This window comes from Sabethes cyaneus, chromosome 1 (genome assembly GCF_943734655.1).
Source record: "Sabethes cyaneus chromosome 1, idSabCyanKW18_F2, whole genome shotgun sequence".
Taxonomy (NCBI): Eukaryota; Metazoa; Arthropoda; class Insecta; order Diptera; family Culicidae; genus Sabethes; species Sabethes cyaneus.
Window position 1 is genome coordinate 2,443,755 of NC_071353.1, and position 16,453 is coordinate 2,460,207.

At 39.6% G+C, this 16,453-nt stretch overlaps 1 protein-coding gene across 4 annotated transcripts in view; it reads right to left on the reverse strand.

The window, feature by feature from the left end:
* The window catches only part of LOC128744274 (heterogeneous nuclear ribonucleoprotein R), an 81,112-nt gene extending 65,426 nt beyond the window's left edge, over positions 1-15,686 (reverse strand). For all 4 annotated transcript variants that reach the window (XM_053841517.1, XM_053841436.1, XM_053841351.1 and 1 more), the window contains exon 1: positions 13,952-15,686. The gene's annotated coding sequence lies outside the window, so the exon portion shown is untranslated. The remainder of the gene's footprint in view (positions 1-13,951) is intronic.
* Positions 15,687-16,453: the final 767 nt, after the last annotated feature.

The following is a 16,453-nucleotide window of genomic DNA, read 5'->3' on the forward strand; positions in this document are numbered from 1 at the left end:
TAATCCTGCTTTTCGGGTCAGATTGTCGAACGACAGTGACATTCTCCATTCCGCCAGCAAAATATATGAAGCGATACCACTCGTTCATAATAAGTCGAACGAAATTAAGATCCGTCGGAATACGGAATGAGCGTTCAAACGAGCGTTGATTCAAACTGGCTGCGGCACCGGAAATTATATAGAATGCGCCCATAGCTTACATCTTTTTAATAATGTGCCAATTCCTAGCCTCTGCAGATAACCTCGAAATCGTTACTAGAAATCTTAAGACGGCAGAGGCAGTCTACTCTAGACTAAAAACATAGGCTAGCAATTAATGCGTCCAACCAAATATATGGTAAGAAGAGGCTTCAAAGAAAACAACGTTTGTCTTCCACGGACAGTGGCTATTGACGGCGATGAACTGGAAATGGTTGATGGGTTCGTATATTTCAGATTTCTGGTCATCGCCGACAATAATACAACTAAGGAGATTCAACGACGTGTTCAAGCTGAAGTCCTCTACGGATTTGAGACAGTAACTTTGCTTCCGGAAGACATACGTGCGCTTACCGCATTTGAACAAAAGGTGCTGCGAACTCTTTTTGGCGGAGTACAAACAGATAGCGGAGAGTGGTGTAGGTGTATGAACTATAAGTTGCAGGCACTGCTTGGAGAGATTCCCATTGTATATCTGGTGAAAGTTGGGAGACTATGGACCGGCCACGCAGTGGAATCCGTTCTCTTTGGGAACCGCATTGGTACCACGAATAAAGGGGCCTAACGTGCTAGATGGCTCGAACAGGATGAAGCCGACTTGCGTTTGTCGAGACGCTCAAACGAATTGGCGACCGAGTACAGTGCAAAGAAATTCTTGATATGGAAAGAACCACCCCGGCTCTCTGCTGGTAGAAGTAAGTATGTTGTTTCTCATCGAGAAAATGGCGTTAGATCAACGTACGAAAAATTCAAGGAAAATGCTCTATAGCTCTGCACTCGATAGAGATAGAAATGTCATTTCTTTGGCAAAATTGTTTGCCTTTATATTTTCTGTAACTTTGCCGTAGAAACCATGTGTTTATCTATTTGCACGAAAAAATGGACGTGTATCGAGTCGAGCGAACGCGAAACACATAAAACGTATGATCCCCGTACACTCGTTCAGGTGGTTGGGGGCAAGCGGGACTCATACAAGCTCATAGTACTCGACTTAAGTTTTAATATGAAGTACTGATTTCATAAATCCACTTGCCCTATTATACTCCATAGGCTCGTGAAGCTATGGAAATTTAAACTTTAAAGATAACTTAGAAAGTAAAAGTCGCAGAGATTTGCGGTTTTCTGCAAAAGCATGTGTTCTCAGTGCTTCGATAATTCCCTAGAACAATGTGTTCTTGTAAATTGCAACTAACAAAAACTAAGAATGAAAAACTAATTTTTAAAGAGATTTCAAAGAATATGCCCTGTAGTTCAGCATTCAATAAAGATAGAAATTTTATTTCTTCGGTAAAGTTGCTTGTTTTTACATTATTTACAACTTTGCCGAAGAAATTATGTCTATATTTCCTAACACAAAAGTTATTTTTTATTTTCATTATATTAAGCAATGGCTAACTTTTGATAGTTTTAGATTAAGGGGGTATTCATACGAATAAAAGTGATGAAGACCATAAATGATAAAATAAAAGTACAAGACACTAGGAAAAAAATTCCACTTTTCACCCTTTAGAACCACTGTGCATTGATTTTAATAAAAATGGAACTAAAATTTGCCAATATATTTTTTAATTAAAAAGCAATATAATGTGATTCTTTTAAGGTTAATTACATAAAATCACTGGAGATAGAATCAAAAGTGTAACTGCGAGTACCGAGATATCGAGGACGTAAGAAAAGAAAAAGGCCAATTGAGAGGCAAATGTTAAAGAATTCGCTGCATTTTCAGACAGTAGTAAAATAGACCTCAACAGGAATATCTTTTTAGGCATCCATTTTGGGCATCCGGCCTGTCATTGTTATTTTTTCGCTCTTGTGCAGAATTATGTGCCAATCGATCGATGGTAGCTTGTTCCCAAACAGTGGCACCAATATGCTAAAATTGATTTTTAAAGCAGTGGTTCAATCTACTAATATTTTGACTTGAATATTAAATAAAACTTTTCGCCTGAAAATTTATTTTCAATGGAGGCGCGAGTAGTTTGTGATAAAATGAACAAGTGAAAACATCGGATTGTAAAATCACACTTCTAGAAAATAATTTGGTGATACTTCAGATGAGTCTCATGTGTGATTCTATTTAACACGGTTGATTTTCAGAAGCGTGATTAAGTTATTCACATAGACTGATATTGCGATTTTTGTATAACTTTCTAATATAACCAACCAGGTATAACTATAACAGTTTATAGGGTTTATAGGTCACCTGCAAGACATATCTTACAAAAATTTGGGTTTTTTCATTTTATACAAATTTCCTTTAGAAACAATTAAATAAACCTGAACGTTAAAATAAAACTAAAATGATAATGAAATGCGTCCACCCTCGCAAACACAGTCATCTTTTCCTCCCATTCAGTTAGTACCGAAATCGACTCTGCTCTTTCTTTCCTTGACCGTGAAATGCTTGCTTTGCTGCTGATTTCTAACTCGACCGTGCGAACGTAAGTAAAATTAGTAAAATGCAGTGTAAACACATACTATCGGAATTTAAATTTCCGCCAAACCTCGGTCGGCTGAGAAGAAGTCACACCCAAAAGGAAGAAAACCCTACAACCACAGTTTCAATTAACATTCTAATCACCCGGTCAGAGCCAAATTCTTTCGTTCGCAGTTAAGAAGCCAGTAGTCGAAGGAAAAAAACTACACTTGGGACCCCCTCAACAAATCATACACGGGTTTTTGCCCTTTATTGTTGAAGTGTGCATTCAATTTTATACGATTCACCAATATTTACTCTTCGTCCTATACTACCAAAACATAGAGTTGAAGTCCCGTTTAAAATCTGAGCTAGTCCTGGTTTGATTACAGCACAAAAACACAACTTTTTCCGATATCATCCGAGAAAAAAATACGTTTAGAACGCCGCTTTTTCGTTTCGCTGGCTGCAAGCATCACATCTCATCGACCAAGATGTCATATCGACAGCGAAACCCCGCGCCGAAAGCGTTCCACCGAGGCAAACGTCAACACACACAAACACACGCACACCGCCGCGCCGCCCGTAAATCGCAAACAAGCCCGCGACGCGACCGAATGTGAGTGATCGCATAAATTCGCGAATAATTTGCGAATTTGTTGTTGTTGTTGTTGGTGTGGTTCACTGTCTTGCTAGTTGCCGTTCGTTACCGTCCCACACTCCCGCGGCCCGGCTGAGTGCGTTGTATTGGATTCTCGTGTGAACGAACCGTGCCGTAGCGTGGCACGGCGCGGCAAGTATGAACGTCAGCATCAAGTTCCAAATAATGAGCTGCAATCTAAGCACTCCTCTGGAGGTTGCCTGCTGCCAGGTGAAACGACCGGACCGACGACCGAGAGCGGAGGAGAAATTCCTAAAAACTGGACGGAACAAAGCATGTAGGTATGTGTGTATCTTGATTTGTCACGGTTGATGCGTCGGGGTGTGTTAAAAAATTGCACGGTGATTAGATTGATCAGAATTGACAGAACGGTGGTGATTGGGTTGCTTTGTTGCAACGTTAGCGAAACTGCGAGGTACATCGTGGAAACGAACCCCGATGCTGTCAAAAACTGTTTGCTGGTTAGTCAACGTTTTAATTTGACGGCCTTTTGTTGTTAGAACTAAAAATCGAACGAATGTTAAATTTTATGACGATTTTGGCATCCGAATGCTTGCCCTGCGTGCTAGGCTGGGCAGCTGACTGGACTACGCAAGTACCGGGTTCTCATGGCCGGTAAACAACCACTTGAGATACTTTGTATACAGTCTCCTGCTAGGCTTCAATTAGCTCACTGAAGGATGCTTGACAGTTGATGCGATACACCGTTGAAATCATTCAAAGGGGAAGAGCATGGAGAGAAATACGCTGAAAGAAAAAGATTCCCAGTTCTTGATATGTAGCTTCACGAGGAAGTTCTGTGCATTCATAATTAGATGCACTAATAGCATATACATATTGTTTTCGAAGGGACTTTTACGCTTAATTGGCCACTTGAGAGTGAGTTTGCATACCATACAGTTTTGTTTTAGTTTCAAATAGATTGTTAATGGTCCTCTATTAAACCTCGAACATTTGTGTATTATACAATTGCAAGATCAGTTTAATGTTGTAGAAGCAACACTAATAGCTAATAGATCTTCAAGGTGTTATGATGGCGAACTCAAGAGCTGCCTGGGTAATGCACTTGGATGTCTACAAATAGAAACTCTTTTCGAAACTCTTTTATGCTCATTGAAGCCAACGGAAGTGAAATGAAGTTAAGTGATCTATGATAAATACCTGCTTCGGGAAAAAGTTCCATCATTGGGAACCAAAATGTTTCAATGCAATGCAAATCAGAGCTCATCCACAGTTTAGAAAATGTTGAACAACGTTCCCTACTAAACTTCACCTAAACTCAGGTAGATTAGTGAAAATCTCGTAGTTTGAAACGCTTGCTTAAGTTACACATGTATGGCGAAATTATTTATCGAGCAGCCGGATGTCTATGCTGAAAGAAATCTCTTATGTTCCCCCCCTTATGTTCAATCATGAAGCGACTTTGCTAACAGATCCACCCAACCTATGTTGGTTCTTCACAAACATCATTGCTCGGCAGTAATTCTACTTGCTTACATACTTACATACATACACACACACATATATCTTGGTTTAAAACGCTTGCGCGGGAAGCTTGTGTCTCCAATCTAACTTTACATCATTGCACTGGAGTACGTAAATGGCATTTGCAACGTTCTAGCAGCAGCCATTTCAAGGCAAATAAATTACAATTTCCAAGCTAGTGCAACGTGCCATGCAAATGAACTGAGCCGGTTTGCAGTGTGTATTTGTATAAGTTTATTTTTTCTTTCAAAGGACAGCAACTGGCATTTCCAGTGCCTCGGAGTGCGATAAGTAACGATCTTCATCGTCGCCATCATAATCTCGATTGTAGCAACTTTTTCTATTGCGTTATGTAGTTAGCAAATACATGCTCATTGATGTACAGTTCTTACCGAACATTAGCGACATAAATCTCACCTATAGAGTAAATTGGATTGAAATGTGTTTTATTTATCGTTTGGCGTAACAAAACTAAGGAAAAACCCCATTGCAGGACGCGTGATGCATCTAACTTCTGAGCACACAATTGTCTCATAAAACCAGAATGAGTTAGATGCGGTTAGGATTCCAGCCATCCACTGTAGACAAGGCAAAAATGTAGTAAAAACGGGGTGCGGTTAGTACCGGTTTTTCGCATTATAAATGCACACTGCAACTGCACATGCATCGCAAAAATAGCATGAAGGCATGTTTGAATTGCAAACCGTTCAGCCTAACCGACAAAATCTATTGCACGTACGACGACGACGACGACAGCCTTGAAATACGGTCGCGCACACGTTGATGCCACATTGATCTTCGCTTGAACTGAACAAACCGCTGGCTGCAAAAGGGGGCAAAAAAATTGAACCACCCTAATGCGTGACGCTAGCGCTCCAAGACGGCTGCACGCTGCTGTGGCGTCGCTGAAATGGACAAGATGAGCTCGAGAAGTATAAATATTGGCATGACCTCGTTTTCTCTACGAACGGCGGATGGATCCGTGTAATTGTCTGCGAAGTGCACTGCAGTTCACATCAGAATGCACTTCTTTGTCCGTCGTCCGCGATTAGCTCTTATCAGCGGACAATATCGCGCGGAAATGCCACCGAGTTTGTGTTTTGCCTGGACGGCTCACAGTGGCTCCATTTGGTCGCAGTTTGCACTCCAGAGGATTAGGACGGCTCAATTGGGTGTATCATTATTTAGGCATTGGCAATAATCTCCACTTGGCAAGCAGAGAGGCGGAGGGTGCGATGGGTAAATCAATCGAACAGTTGATCCATTAGCGGCAATGAATAACTCATTAGTAAGTTGCCAGCTATCGCCACATTGTCAGCTTCATTTTGCATTTGTAACTCTGTCTTTGTGTGATAAAAATGATATTTATTCTGTTACAACTGTTCTTTGTTGCATTATTTATTATCTTCGATCATCATTCAGTTAAGCACAAACAAGTTTGTTGTTCTTTGATAACACAGTTTCGAAACTTTTTAGCAAATAAAAAACTCACTTGAAGTGGTATGTAATGTGAAGCTACTACTCTGAAGCTGGCTGCGGTAGCGGAAACGCAGGGAATAGTTGCAGAAATAGTCAAGGCCAACTGCATCGGTGTATTCGGTTCTCCACGTTGCATACAGCAGGCGACGAGCGCGTCAAGAGTATCGAATCAGTGTGCGCGTGCGCCTTCACCGATGTGAGAGATTTCTGAAAATAATTGAAATCTTTCCATTCACCTGGCCAGAGTGCTGCAAGCCGACGATGTCACTCGCCGGCTTGTCTGTCCCATAGGATGGAATGGTAAATTGTTTAGCTCGTCAGTTTGATGAAAACCGATGAATATGCTCTAGGTACACATCAAGTGATGAAAAGCAAATTTATTAGCTAGTTCAGAGTGCATCTCCGACATGAGGAATGCACCTTTCGAAATTATTAACTCAAATTAGAATGAAGCAAGTAAAGAATTAGATCACACTGCCAGTGTCTTCGATGATGACGGTCGGTATTTGCATTTCAACCAGCTTGCTTACTTGACGTACGTGTTTCTGACTAGTTTGAAATACTACACCCGTCAGGGCACACTTGGCAAACTTTGCCTTCGTTTTGCTATCGCAAACTTACTGGACGAGGAAAACGGGGGGAGCTCACTGAAGAAGCTGCTAAGCAAAGACGGCAGTAGACGGCACACATTCAACCGTACGGAGGTGCAATTGCAGTTGCAGTATTACAGTATTTGCAGTCTGGACATTCGGCAGCTGCAAAAGCTGCTCTGTTCAGTGAACGCTTCATACTGCCCGCGTGCGCATGCACATTTGGCTTGTGAAGCACAAATATGGACCCCAGCTCACGCTTCTCTGATGCGGAAAGAAATTTAGCCACTTTCGAAAAGCGTTTATTGTGCTAGAAAGAACTTTGGGCAATTCGGGAATTTGTCGCACAACGTCAAACAAGCGAAGCTTGTGCTTGCGTTATTGCAACGTCGGACGAAAAATTCTAACAGAGATTTTCCGTTGTAACGTCACGGATTTTTTCAGACTTGTGATAGTTGATTAGATTCGGATAAATCACTAAAAATCCGCAAAAGATTATGCTTTTCGTAAAAAAAAATATGTGCAGAAACAACCGGCTTTGAGGAATAATTTTATGTAACGTTACAACGAACGCAGAATTTGTCACTTATTGACTGATTAACTGTCTGACTAACACGTCGGAATATTACTCAATCGGATAACTGAAACATTAGAAGTCTACTGCTTAGAGCGATTAACATGGATTAAAAAGCAAAATACCACTGCGAAGAATGTGCCATCATTATGTTTGATCATTATGTTTGAAACTACTCGAAAGACTAGGATTTAAATTCTACACAAGTGTAGACGCATTCCGCGGGCCGGTAGATATTTTATAAAAGTTGCTTTTAGCATTGTTGAATATTTTTTCATGATTGGGCAATGTTTGAACCTCGGTCGGTTACCTTCATTATAACTTTTTTTAGGTTTTCCTCAGTGTTCTACCTTAAGCTGTACATGGTGGAATACAGCAATAATTAACTCACAAAACAAGTGAGATTAGCAGCTGCTCATAGCTGCTCTCCCCGTGAAAGAGTACATGTAAAAATAAAAAAGCCAGTGACAGCTTCTTAAGGGAAAAAGATAATGCTCTACTATTTTCGACAAAAATGTGCAATTTGATTAGACTACCAATTTCTTAAAACATTTGCAAGCCATACGAAGCGTTATTAAAGAGCTAGATCGAAAAAAATATTTTTACGGTGTCCCTACGAGTTTGGCTCTATAACTTTTTTCATGTAAGAAATATAAATCTTCAGCGTACAACAAAGTTTCTTAAAATTAGTTTTTCTACAAATTTTCTGTAGACAGCAACCATTTCTGACTTAAAATGGAGAAAATATTTCTTGTACCTGCTTGAGGACACCCTAATGTTCGAATATTTTCTCACCACTAGAAAGTGCTTTTTGAATGAAGAAACTTTTCTGAAGCAACTATTATGCTATATTTTAAGGTTTCGATGCTATTACTTATGTCTCACTTTCTTAGAATCCCTCCCACTGCGCGACGTAATTTATGAACAACCCCACAATTACGTAGGCAAAATAGTGTAAAGACAAATTAATAACACGTTTTTGGATTATGTGCAGAAGGCAGCAACAGCGATAATTCATAAAAAAATAAGTTTTTCATATTTAGCGTATGTTGGTTGCATTTTACAAGAGTATATAGTTCTAGGCGATTATTGAAAGACTTAAAACACATGTTTTTACAGAAGATTGCAAATCTCTATGACCTTTTCTTACAAAGTTATCGTTTATTTAAGCTTTATTTTTCCTTAATTTCACGAGCCAAAAGTATTTTGAGTCCTTTAATAATCACCTACAACCATATATACCGGTAAAATGCAACCAACATAAGCTGATTATGAAAACTTATTTTTAAAGAATTTCCAAGCAAAATGCTCTATAGCGCTGCACTAGATAGGAATAGAAATATCATTTCTTTAGCAAAGTTGTTTGCCTTTATATTTTCCATAACTTTGCCGAAGCAACCATGTGTCTATCTACTAACACAAAAAAGGGACGTGCAACGAGCCTTTAGCGAACGCGTCTTCTGCAAAAACGTGTATTTTGAGAGCTTCGATGATTGCCTAGAACTTTGTATACTTGTAAAATGCAGCTAACTAAAGCTAAGTATGAAAACCAATTTTTAAAGAAGTTTTAAAGAATATGCCCTATAGTTCAGCACTCGATACAGATAGAATCTTTATTTCTTCAGAAAAGTCGCTTGGCTTTACAATATTTACAACTTTGCCGAAGAAACTATGTCTATATTTCCTAACACCAAAAAGTTATTTTTTTATTTTCATTATAATAAGCGATGACGAACTTTCGACAGTTTTACATTAAGGGGTATATTCATACGAACAAAAGTGCTGAAGACCATAAATGATAAAATGAAAGCAAAAGAAACTAGGAAAAAAGTTCCGCTTTTCGCCCTTTTGGACTACTGTGCACCGGCATGCTACGGCATCGACTGTTATTAAATTTAGAGGCTTCGCATCTTTTTTTACGAAATGATTCTAAATTCGAATTTACCACTATTGAAAAATAGTTTCATCGTATAACAATCTGTTAAAAAGCCATGAATATAAAGCTATGAAGACGACCATCTTTGTAATTTAAAATGTTATCCTTTATCCTCAGCACAAATTTAGTGTCATCGGAGAGTAAAAATAGACGTGACTAAATTTTTGTCATTTAAAGTGAAGGTCATAAGAGTCCAGTTGTTTTTTGCTGATTTCAGTACTTGTTGCCACTATCGTTTTGTTCTTTTTGCAGGAGAACAGAGTTGCTAGTAGTAGGTAATAATCTGTTATGAACAATTATGAAACGTAGAATCGCGCATCTATTTTTGCTGTTGAACGAGATCCGACAGTAATTCTATCACATAAAATTGTCGTTTACGGTGAATTTTATTATCAGTGAATTTTATAAGTATATCATCGAGGCTCTACGACCTTTAATTTAATAGCGAAAATAATTGGTCAATTTCATGCTCAAATGTTTACGTTGGCATCACTCCATATAAACGTCCGTTCCCTTGGCAACGAACAACAACGACGGTCGCGAATTCGGAATTGCAATGTAAACGAAGTGAAGTTTTTCCTATCAATTCAAGTGAACAGTTTGGGTAAAATCATTATAATATCTTACTAAATAACTGTTCGGGTGGTAAATTGAAGTTTTCTGTGCCTCAAGTAAAGTTTCGCGAGTGATGTGACGAATGGACCGGCCGAAAAAAAATTAATGAAAAATCGACGGCGAAAAAGTGAAAACATAGTGATGTAATAAGTAATAAAGTAATAAAAAGTAATAGAACCTTGGAATGCAAAGTTTAGTGCTTCGAGTTGCAAGCTCTTATTACGGCTAGCTGGTTACTTGATCTAATTTTATTTTTTGTGATGGTTTCTCGAGTTTATAAGCGCGTATTGGTACACTGAAGAAGGGAAGGGAAGGGTGATATTCGGTGCCATACTGACTGCCATAAATGTACTCGGACGACCTTGTCGTTAAATGCTGGCAACTAAAAACTTTGTTCAAAAATGTAACAGCAACTTACGTAAAATGCTCTATTCGATTTGCATTAAAATATAATTTCGTTAAACTAAATTAGATAAATAAGAAACTAAAGAATATTTATACTCATTGGTGCAAAATTACTACTCCAGTGGATTAGCTCAAGAACATATTCATCGTCAAATCTATAGGCTTGACGACTGGTGTTGCTGAAGTCCGCTGATAATAGCTAGAATTCAAACTATTCAATCTCAGTTGATAAAGTTTGGCTTAAGACAGCTTCCGTGGGGTAACACAATACACCTGCCAACGATAATGAGGATCACTGTCATTTGCTTGGACTAGAGTTAATTCTCTGCGGCTGCTAGAGCAGATTAATTTAAACGTGTCAGGTGACTTTCTGAAATCCAGAGAATTTCTAAGAACTTCAACGGACGGATTACAAAAGAAGCGATCCTATTCATGCTATATGCAATGAATTTAAATTCTTTTATTTATTTTACCTGGAAATTAAATAAAAAAGAAAACTTTATTTTCCAGGTTTCGTATTCTAGTTACTAAGACGCTTCAAAAACTTCAGTATTTATTTTATTTATTTTGTTTCTGTCCATCTGACCTTATGGGTCTCCATGGAGTAACTGGATGGGGAAAATCCCGGTTGAGTCCATCCTTATATGGGCGTAAAAATCCCATCATCTTTTAACAAAAAATACAATTGAACTTAACATAGCGCATTACAAATAAACATTTATATTGTCAAATAAATAAATTAATAACATGAAACTACATGCAAAATATTATCGTCACTTATAAAATTCTTCCATTTAAAATTTTTTGATGAAACTTCTGCGGTTCGTTAAATCCAAACGTAGTACGGTGCAATTCGGTTTGTAGTAATCCAGCAGAACGGAAAAAACGTTGAGGAGCACGAAAGTTTAGCAGAGATAGAATGTTCAGTGAATCAATTACTCCATTCAGCACCTTAGCAGCAAATACAGCTTGTTGAATTTTCCTACGACGTTCTAAGGTGTCAAGATCAATTAGTCGACGTCATTCAGGATATGGAGGCAGATTCAAAGGATCACGCCAGGGTAGGTCACGTAACGCTAGACGAATGAACCTCTTCTGCACTCGTTCAATTCTCAAATTCCAGGCTAGTTGGGGTAGGGAGTCCTAATGAAACACGCATTTTCCAATAATGGTCGCACTAATGAGCAACATAAAGCCTTTAAACAGTATGGATTTTTAAAATCTCGTCCAATTTTCGAGATATTAAGCTTGGCATCAAGAATAATTCCAAGATCGTTGACATGTTCAACCCTTTGGAGCACTTGATCATCAATTTTGTATTCGAATATAATTGGGTTAACAATGCGATGGAATGTCATGATCCGAAACTTTGCTGTACTAACGATCAACCAATTCTTGCGGCACCAGTTTTCGAAAATATTCAGCAGCTTTTGAAGATTATGACAATCTTCAAAGGACCGGACAGCTAAGTATAATTTTAGATCGTCTGCGTACACCAACTTACATCCGTTACCCAGAAGCAATGCTACGTCATTAAAATACAACGAGAATAGCAAAGGTCCCACATTGCTGCCTTGTGGTACGCCCGATTTGTTTGTGAATGGTGAGGAAAAGCAGGAATTGTACGCGTAATGTTCGACCGCATAAGTAGGAGCTCAACCACTCAACAAAATATTGCGCCAAACAAGAGCCGGAACCAGATCGAAAACCGGAAACATATAAGACTCTTTACAGATTGCTGCAAATTTTTTGTTCAAATGACTCCCCGGAGTTTCTTATTTTAAAGCTAACTTACTCAAAGTAGCAATTTAGGACCGTTTTCGTTCCACAGATTACTAGAAGCTTTAAATTCTCTCGTATATATGATTGTCGACCGATGTCGAAAATATAGCTTATAGTCACCAACTCAAGGTGTCAACTAATGACTTTTTGTCACAGTTCATTTGTTTTAACTATTAAATAAACAAATAGGTACTCTCATCAACTACCTTATGTCAAACGATTACAAAAATCATTCGTCAAGATTACAGTGAGAGGCATAAAGCTGCCTTTAGATTAGCAACATGTAGTATGCAACTTATTTTCAAATGCTGCCCGATGTTACCGAGTAACTATGGCAACATACCACAAATGTTGAGGTGGCGACAGAACCAGGTGCTACCTGGCGAGATACAGCAAATTTATCACTATATCTCTATCGTTACGTTGAGCTCAATTTTACTTTCAAATAAAGTTAACCAGTTATGTGATTTTCAGACTTGAAATGCTCTAATCAAACAAATAGCTGCTCAGCTATAGGATTGCCATACAATATAAACCGGTTCTGAGTACAACTTCATGCAATTTCTGCATTGAAATTGGTCAAGACTGTCCAATACATTACTAACAATAAAGTCTGAAGATAATTAATATACAAATTATTAATTTTTTAATATGAAAATTGAGGGATAGTTTATCGACTGTAAATTATTATTCTTTGACGATTTTGCGATTCGGTCAAGTGGATGTAGCAAACGATTGTTTTGCTTTTGCTTATCCGACGTTTCGGCGATCTATTTCACCGTTCCTCGTTTGCTACATCCACTTGATTGAAATGCCGAAAAACCGTTAAAGAATATGAAAATTGAGAAATGAATGAAAGAATACTACTCATCAAGAGAAAATAAAAAACCTTTAAACATTTGCTATTTCGTTAAAGAGTAGTTGAAAAGTGTAGCATTCATATCCGTCAAGTTGCATTCATACAGCACTTTCATTTACACCACCGAAACAGCAAATCATCTGTGAACAAATGTGTACACTTGGGTGTTAACTCAGAAGCAAAATGTTTCCGCCTCATGCCCATGCACGGACACTTTCCACTTTTACCAAGTCATGTCCCATCATGTGAAGGATGAAACCTACGTCAAGTCTGACTCCCGTTTATTAGCTGGATAGTACCTAGCTTTTCATCATTCAAGTTCAAGTTTGTCATTCTGAAGCATGTTCAAGAAAACAAAACGCTGAAATATACTAGGAGCTGACTGCACTTCTGGAACAGTAAACAGTGTGACACATAGAAAAAAGAGTGTTTGCAGAAACGACCGTTGCCGTTTCAAAGAAAGTACAATACTCTAACACTTTTGTGTGCCACTATTTACGGTCGAGAAGTGCTGGAGTAACACAAGCCCAACAATGTGATTTTGTTTCCCAAAAAAGAGGCAAAAAATTTAAAAGCAAATTGAAATTAAAGAAACGTTAAGCGGTTGCGAAATCTATCGAGGAATAAATGACTCAAATTCGTTTAAGACTTAGATAGGAATGGTTCTCTATCTGTATCTTAAATGAATTCGAATCCGAATTTCTCAATTGCTTATGCGGAGAACTTAATCAAATGAGAAATTACAATCCTAACAACAATACAATCCCAACAAAAACCTGAATTTTACCAATCCACAGCTTCAACGGAATTGAACGCTCCAGTTTAGTGGCAACACGAAACGGATTCCACGACGTACAATGAAAAACCCGGCGCTTCCGAATGGAGACGCGTGATGTTTCGTGACTAACCACGTGTGCCCACGTGGGAAAAGTTGAAAAACTAGCCACTTACCTTCAATGGTTATCCACCGGTGGCTTTCCTTCTGCTATTCTTCTCTTTTTTTTATCTCACTCTCGTGTCGGCTCCTGTCCTTATTCTGCTTTTCCGGTTGCTTCGGGAAAATCGCCAACTCTCGCTTGTGATGGGGTAAAAGAAGGTGGGACTCTGATGGAGGGAAGTAATCCAACGGAATTTCCTGTGTTGCCGAAAGGTGTGTGAATTATCTCCGTTTCGTTTGCGGGTTTCCAGCTGGATCGTGTTTGTGTATGTGTGTGTGTATGTACCTGTCAGTGTGTTTCGGGATTCAATTTGCTGAGGTGAAATTATTCGATTTTGGGTTGATTCTTGTTTTGGGGATCCGTCCAGCCGTTCAGAGGTTTTAGGTAATTTTTGCCTTCCCTCCTTCGTCGATAGATTTCCGGCGTGTACTCCAAAATGGTGATCGTTACGAGTGCGTTCGGTTTTCCGGTTTTGTTACATCTAGCTGTTTTGGGCGAGCCACGTTTTAAATTATTTCACCTTCCGATGAGATTTTTGAGTTTTTAAGCCAATGCCAATCTTCGCTATATGTGAGAATTTGCTGCCAGCTTTTGACGACATTGAAGCTGCTTTATGCCGGATCTGGGAACGATGCTAGGATTTTTGATCCATCCACGGGTCGGCCGTTTGAAGAAAAGCACCTTTCAAGAATGTATTTTGCCACCAGATTTTTTTTCCAATAATTTTCCAAAGCACCTTCTGGCGAATTTTGCTATGTCTAACACTTTGCTTTGGTTTATTTTTTTTTTGTTTCGACACTGCACTAGGATGTTTGTTTGTTTTTCACTCTTTTTCGCTCGAGCTATGCACACACTCCGCCAGTATTTCCGGGGTGGAACACTTTTCCAATAATCAACCGTCAGAGCTTTTATGTAACGGCGAGCGGCAACATTCTTTGTTCACTCACGAACTAGCGCACAATGTTTCACAGTTTGCTCCGAAATCGGGAGGTCGTGCTCTGGTCTGAGGGTGGGTTGTGTCTGGATCTTACGATTAAATGCTTAAACCGAGTAAATAATAAAGAAAACTAAAGTATTATCCAAAGAGCTCGCACACACTTTCAACTGGCCTTAGCTTACTTATCCTAGGCACTAGGGCTAGCTTAGATATCGAATAAAAGAACGATTGAAAACAAAATTCTCAGTTGCAAGTGATTCACTTTGCAGCACTCTTTCTTCAGCTTGTTTGCCTTTTAAATTTTCAAAACACCGAAAAATTCACCGAGTCACTTTATGGGTAGTCACATTTCACTTGGAAGAAATCAGAAAAAAATCACTGTGTCTGCTTCTGCCGCTCCTGCTAGTGGTATTTCTCCGTCCTTTCCGAACCGAAATTTTGAACTCGAATGAAGTGCAAGTCTCTGCTCCCGTAGGAAGCAAATTTTCGTCTCCGGGAAGCGAAATCGAATGAAAAAAAGGTTTCTCCGCACTCCGCGGCCGGCAGCAATCGAACCGTGCTGTACTGACTACTGACACGATGACGATGACAACGAGGACGACGGACAACAGAACGAAAATTCACAAATGAAAAAAAAAACTATAGTCTAGAGTCTATTTCTTTTCCACTGTGTGTCCTACCGGGACTAACTAATCGCACAAACGGCTCTGGCGGCCACCGTGTACCAACTACCAACGATGTTAGACCGAGTACCTCGCAGCAAGGGATGGATGAATAGATGTTGGTCAGCAACTTGTGTGAGGCGTTCTTGATCGTCCGCGCTTAGCTTTACTAGTGCACCGGTGTATGCGAGAATTTCCCAGCGATGGTCTCCCTTTTCGCCACGGCGCGCCGTCAAGTTTTTTGTGCTCCTTCCTTTTCGGAATCGGGTGCTGTGCTATTGCTGTTGGCTTGCGCAAGTATGTATTAGTCTGCTGCGTCCCTTTTGGCCTTCCCGATGTGCCAGACAAGGACGCAAGGATGGTTCGCCCCTTTTCGCTCGTTTGCGCTTGCATTCCTGCATACCAATACACTAAACTCGTTCACACTGCCCAGTGCGAGGAGCAGACTGAATTTTGCCCGGTGGTCATGGCATGGGAGGCAGCATGGAGCGGTGCGGAACAGTTGCATCTTCGAACCGACTGCCACGAACAGAGCTCCGATGTGCCTGCTGAAGTACAATCGTTTGCCATACCAGCGCACAACCCTTTGGTGGTGGTCGTTGGCGAAACGCTTGCATGTGAGCAGAAATCCGGTACAGTCGAAAGAGGATGCAGTTTGCAGCAATGGCTGCTGGGGTGGTTCCATGGAAGGCGTTCGAATCATGCAGTTTAGGATGAAACTAAAAACCATCCCAAGATTGAAGTTTTTTTTTCAATACTGACAATTTAGTCACAAATACAGCGGAAATAAGCCTCCCAATTGGGCTCGAGGGACGATACTGGTCTAAATCTCGACCGGGAGTAGTAGTGTTATAAAGAAAAAAGAAAGTTCCTTCTGTCGTCTACGTTTTCATACGTGACATCAATTTCGATTAAA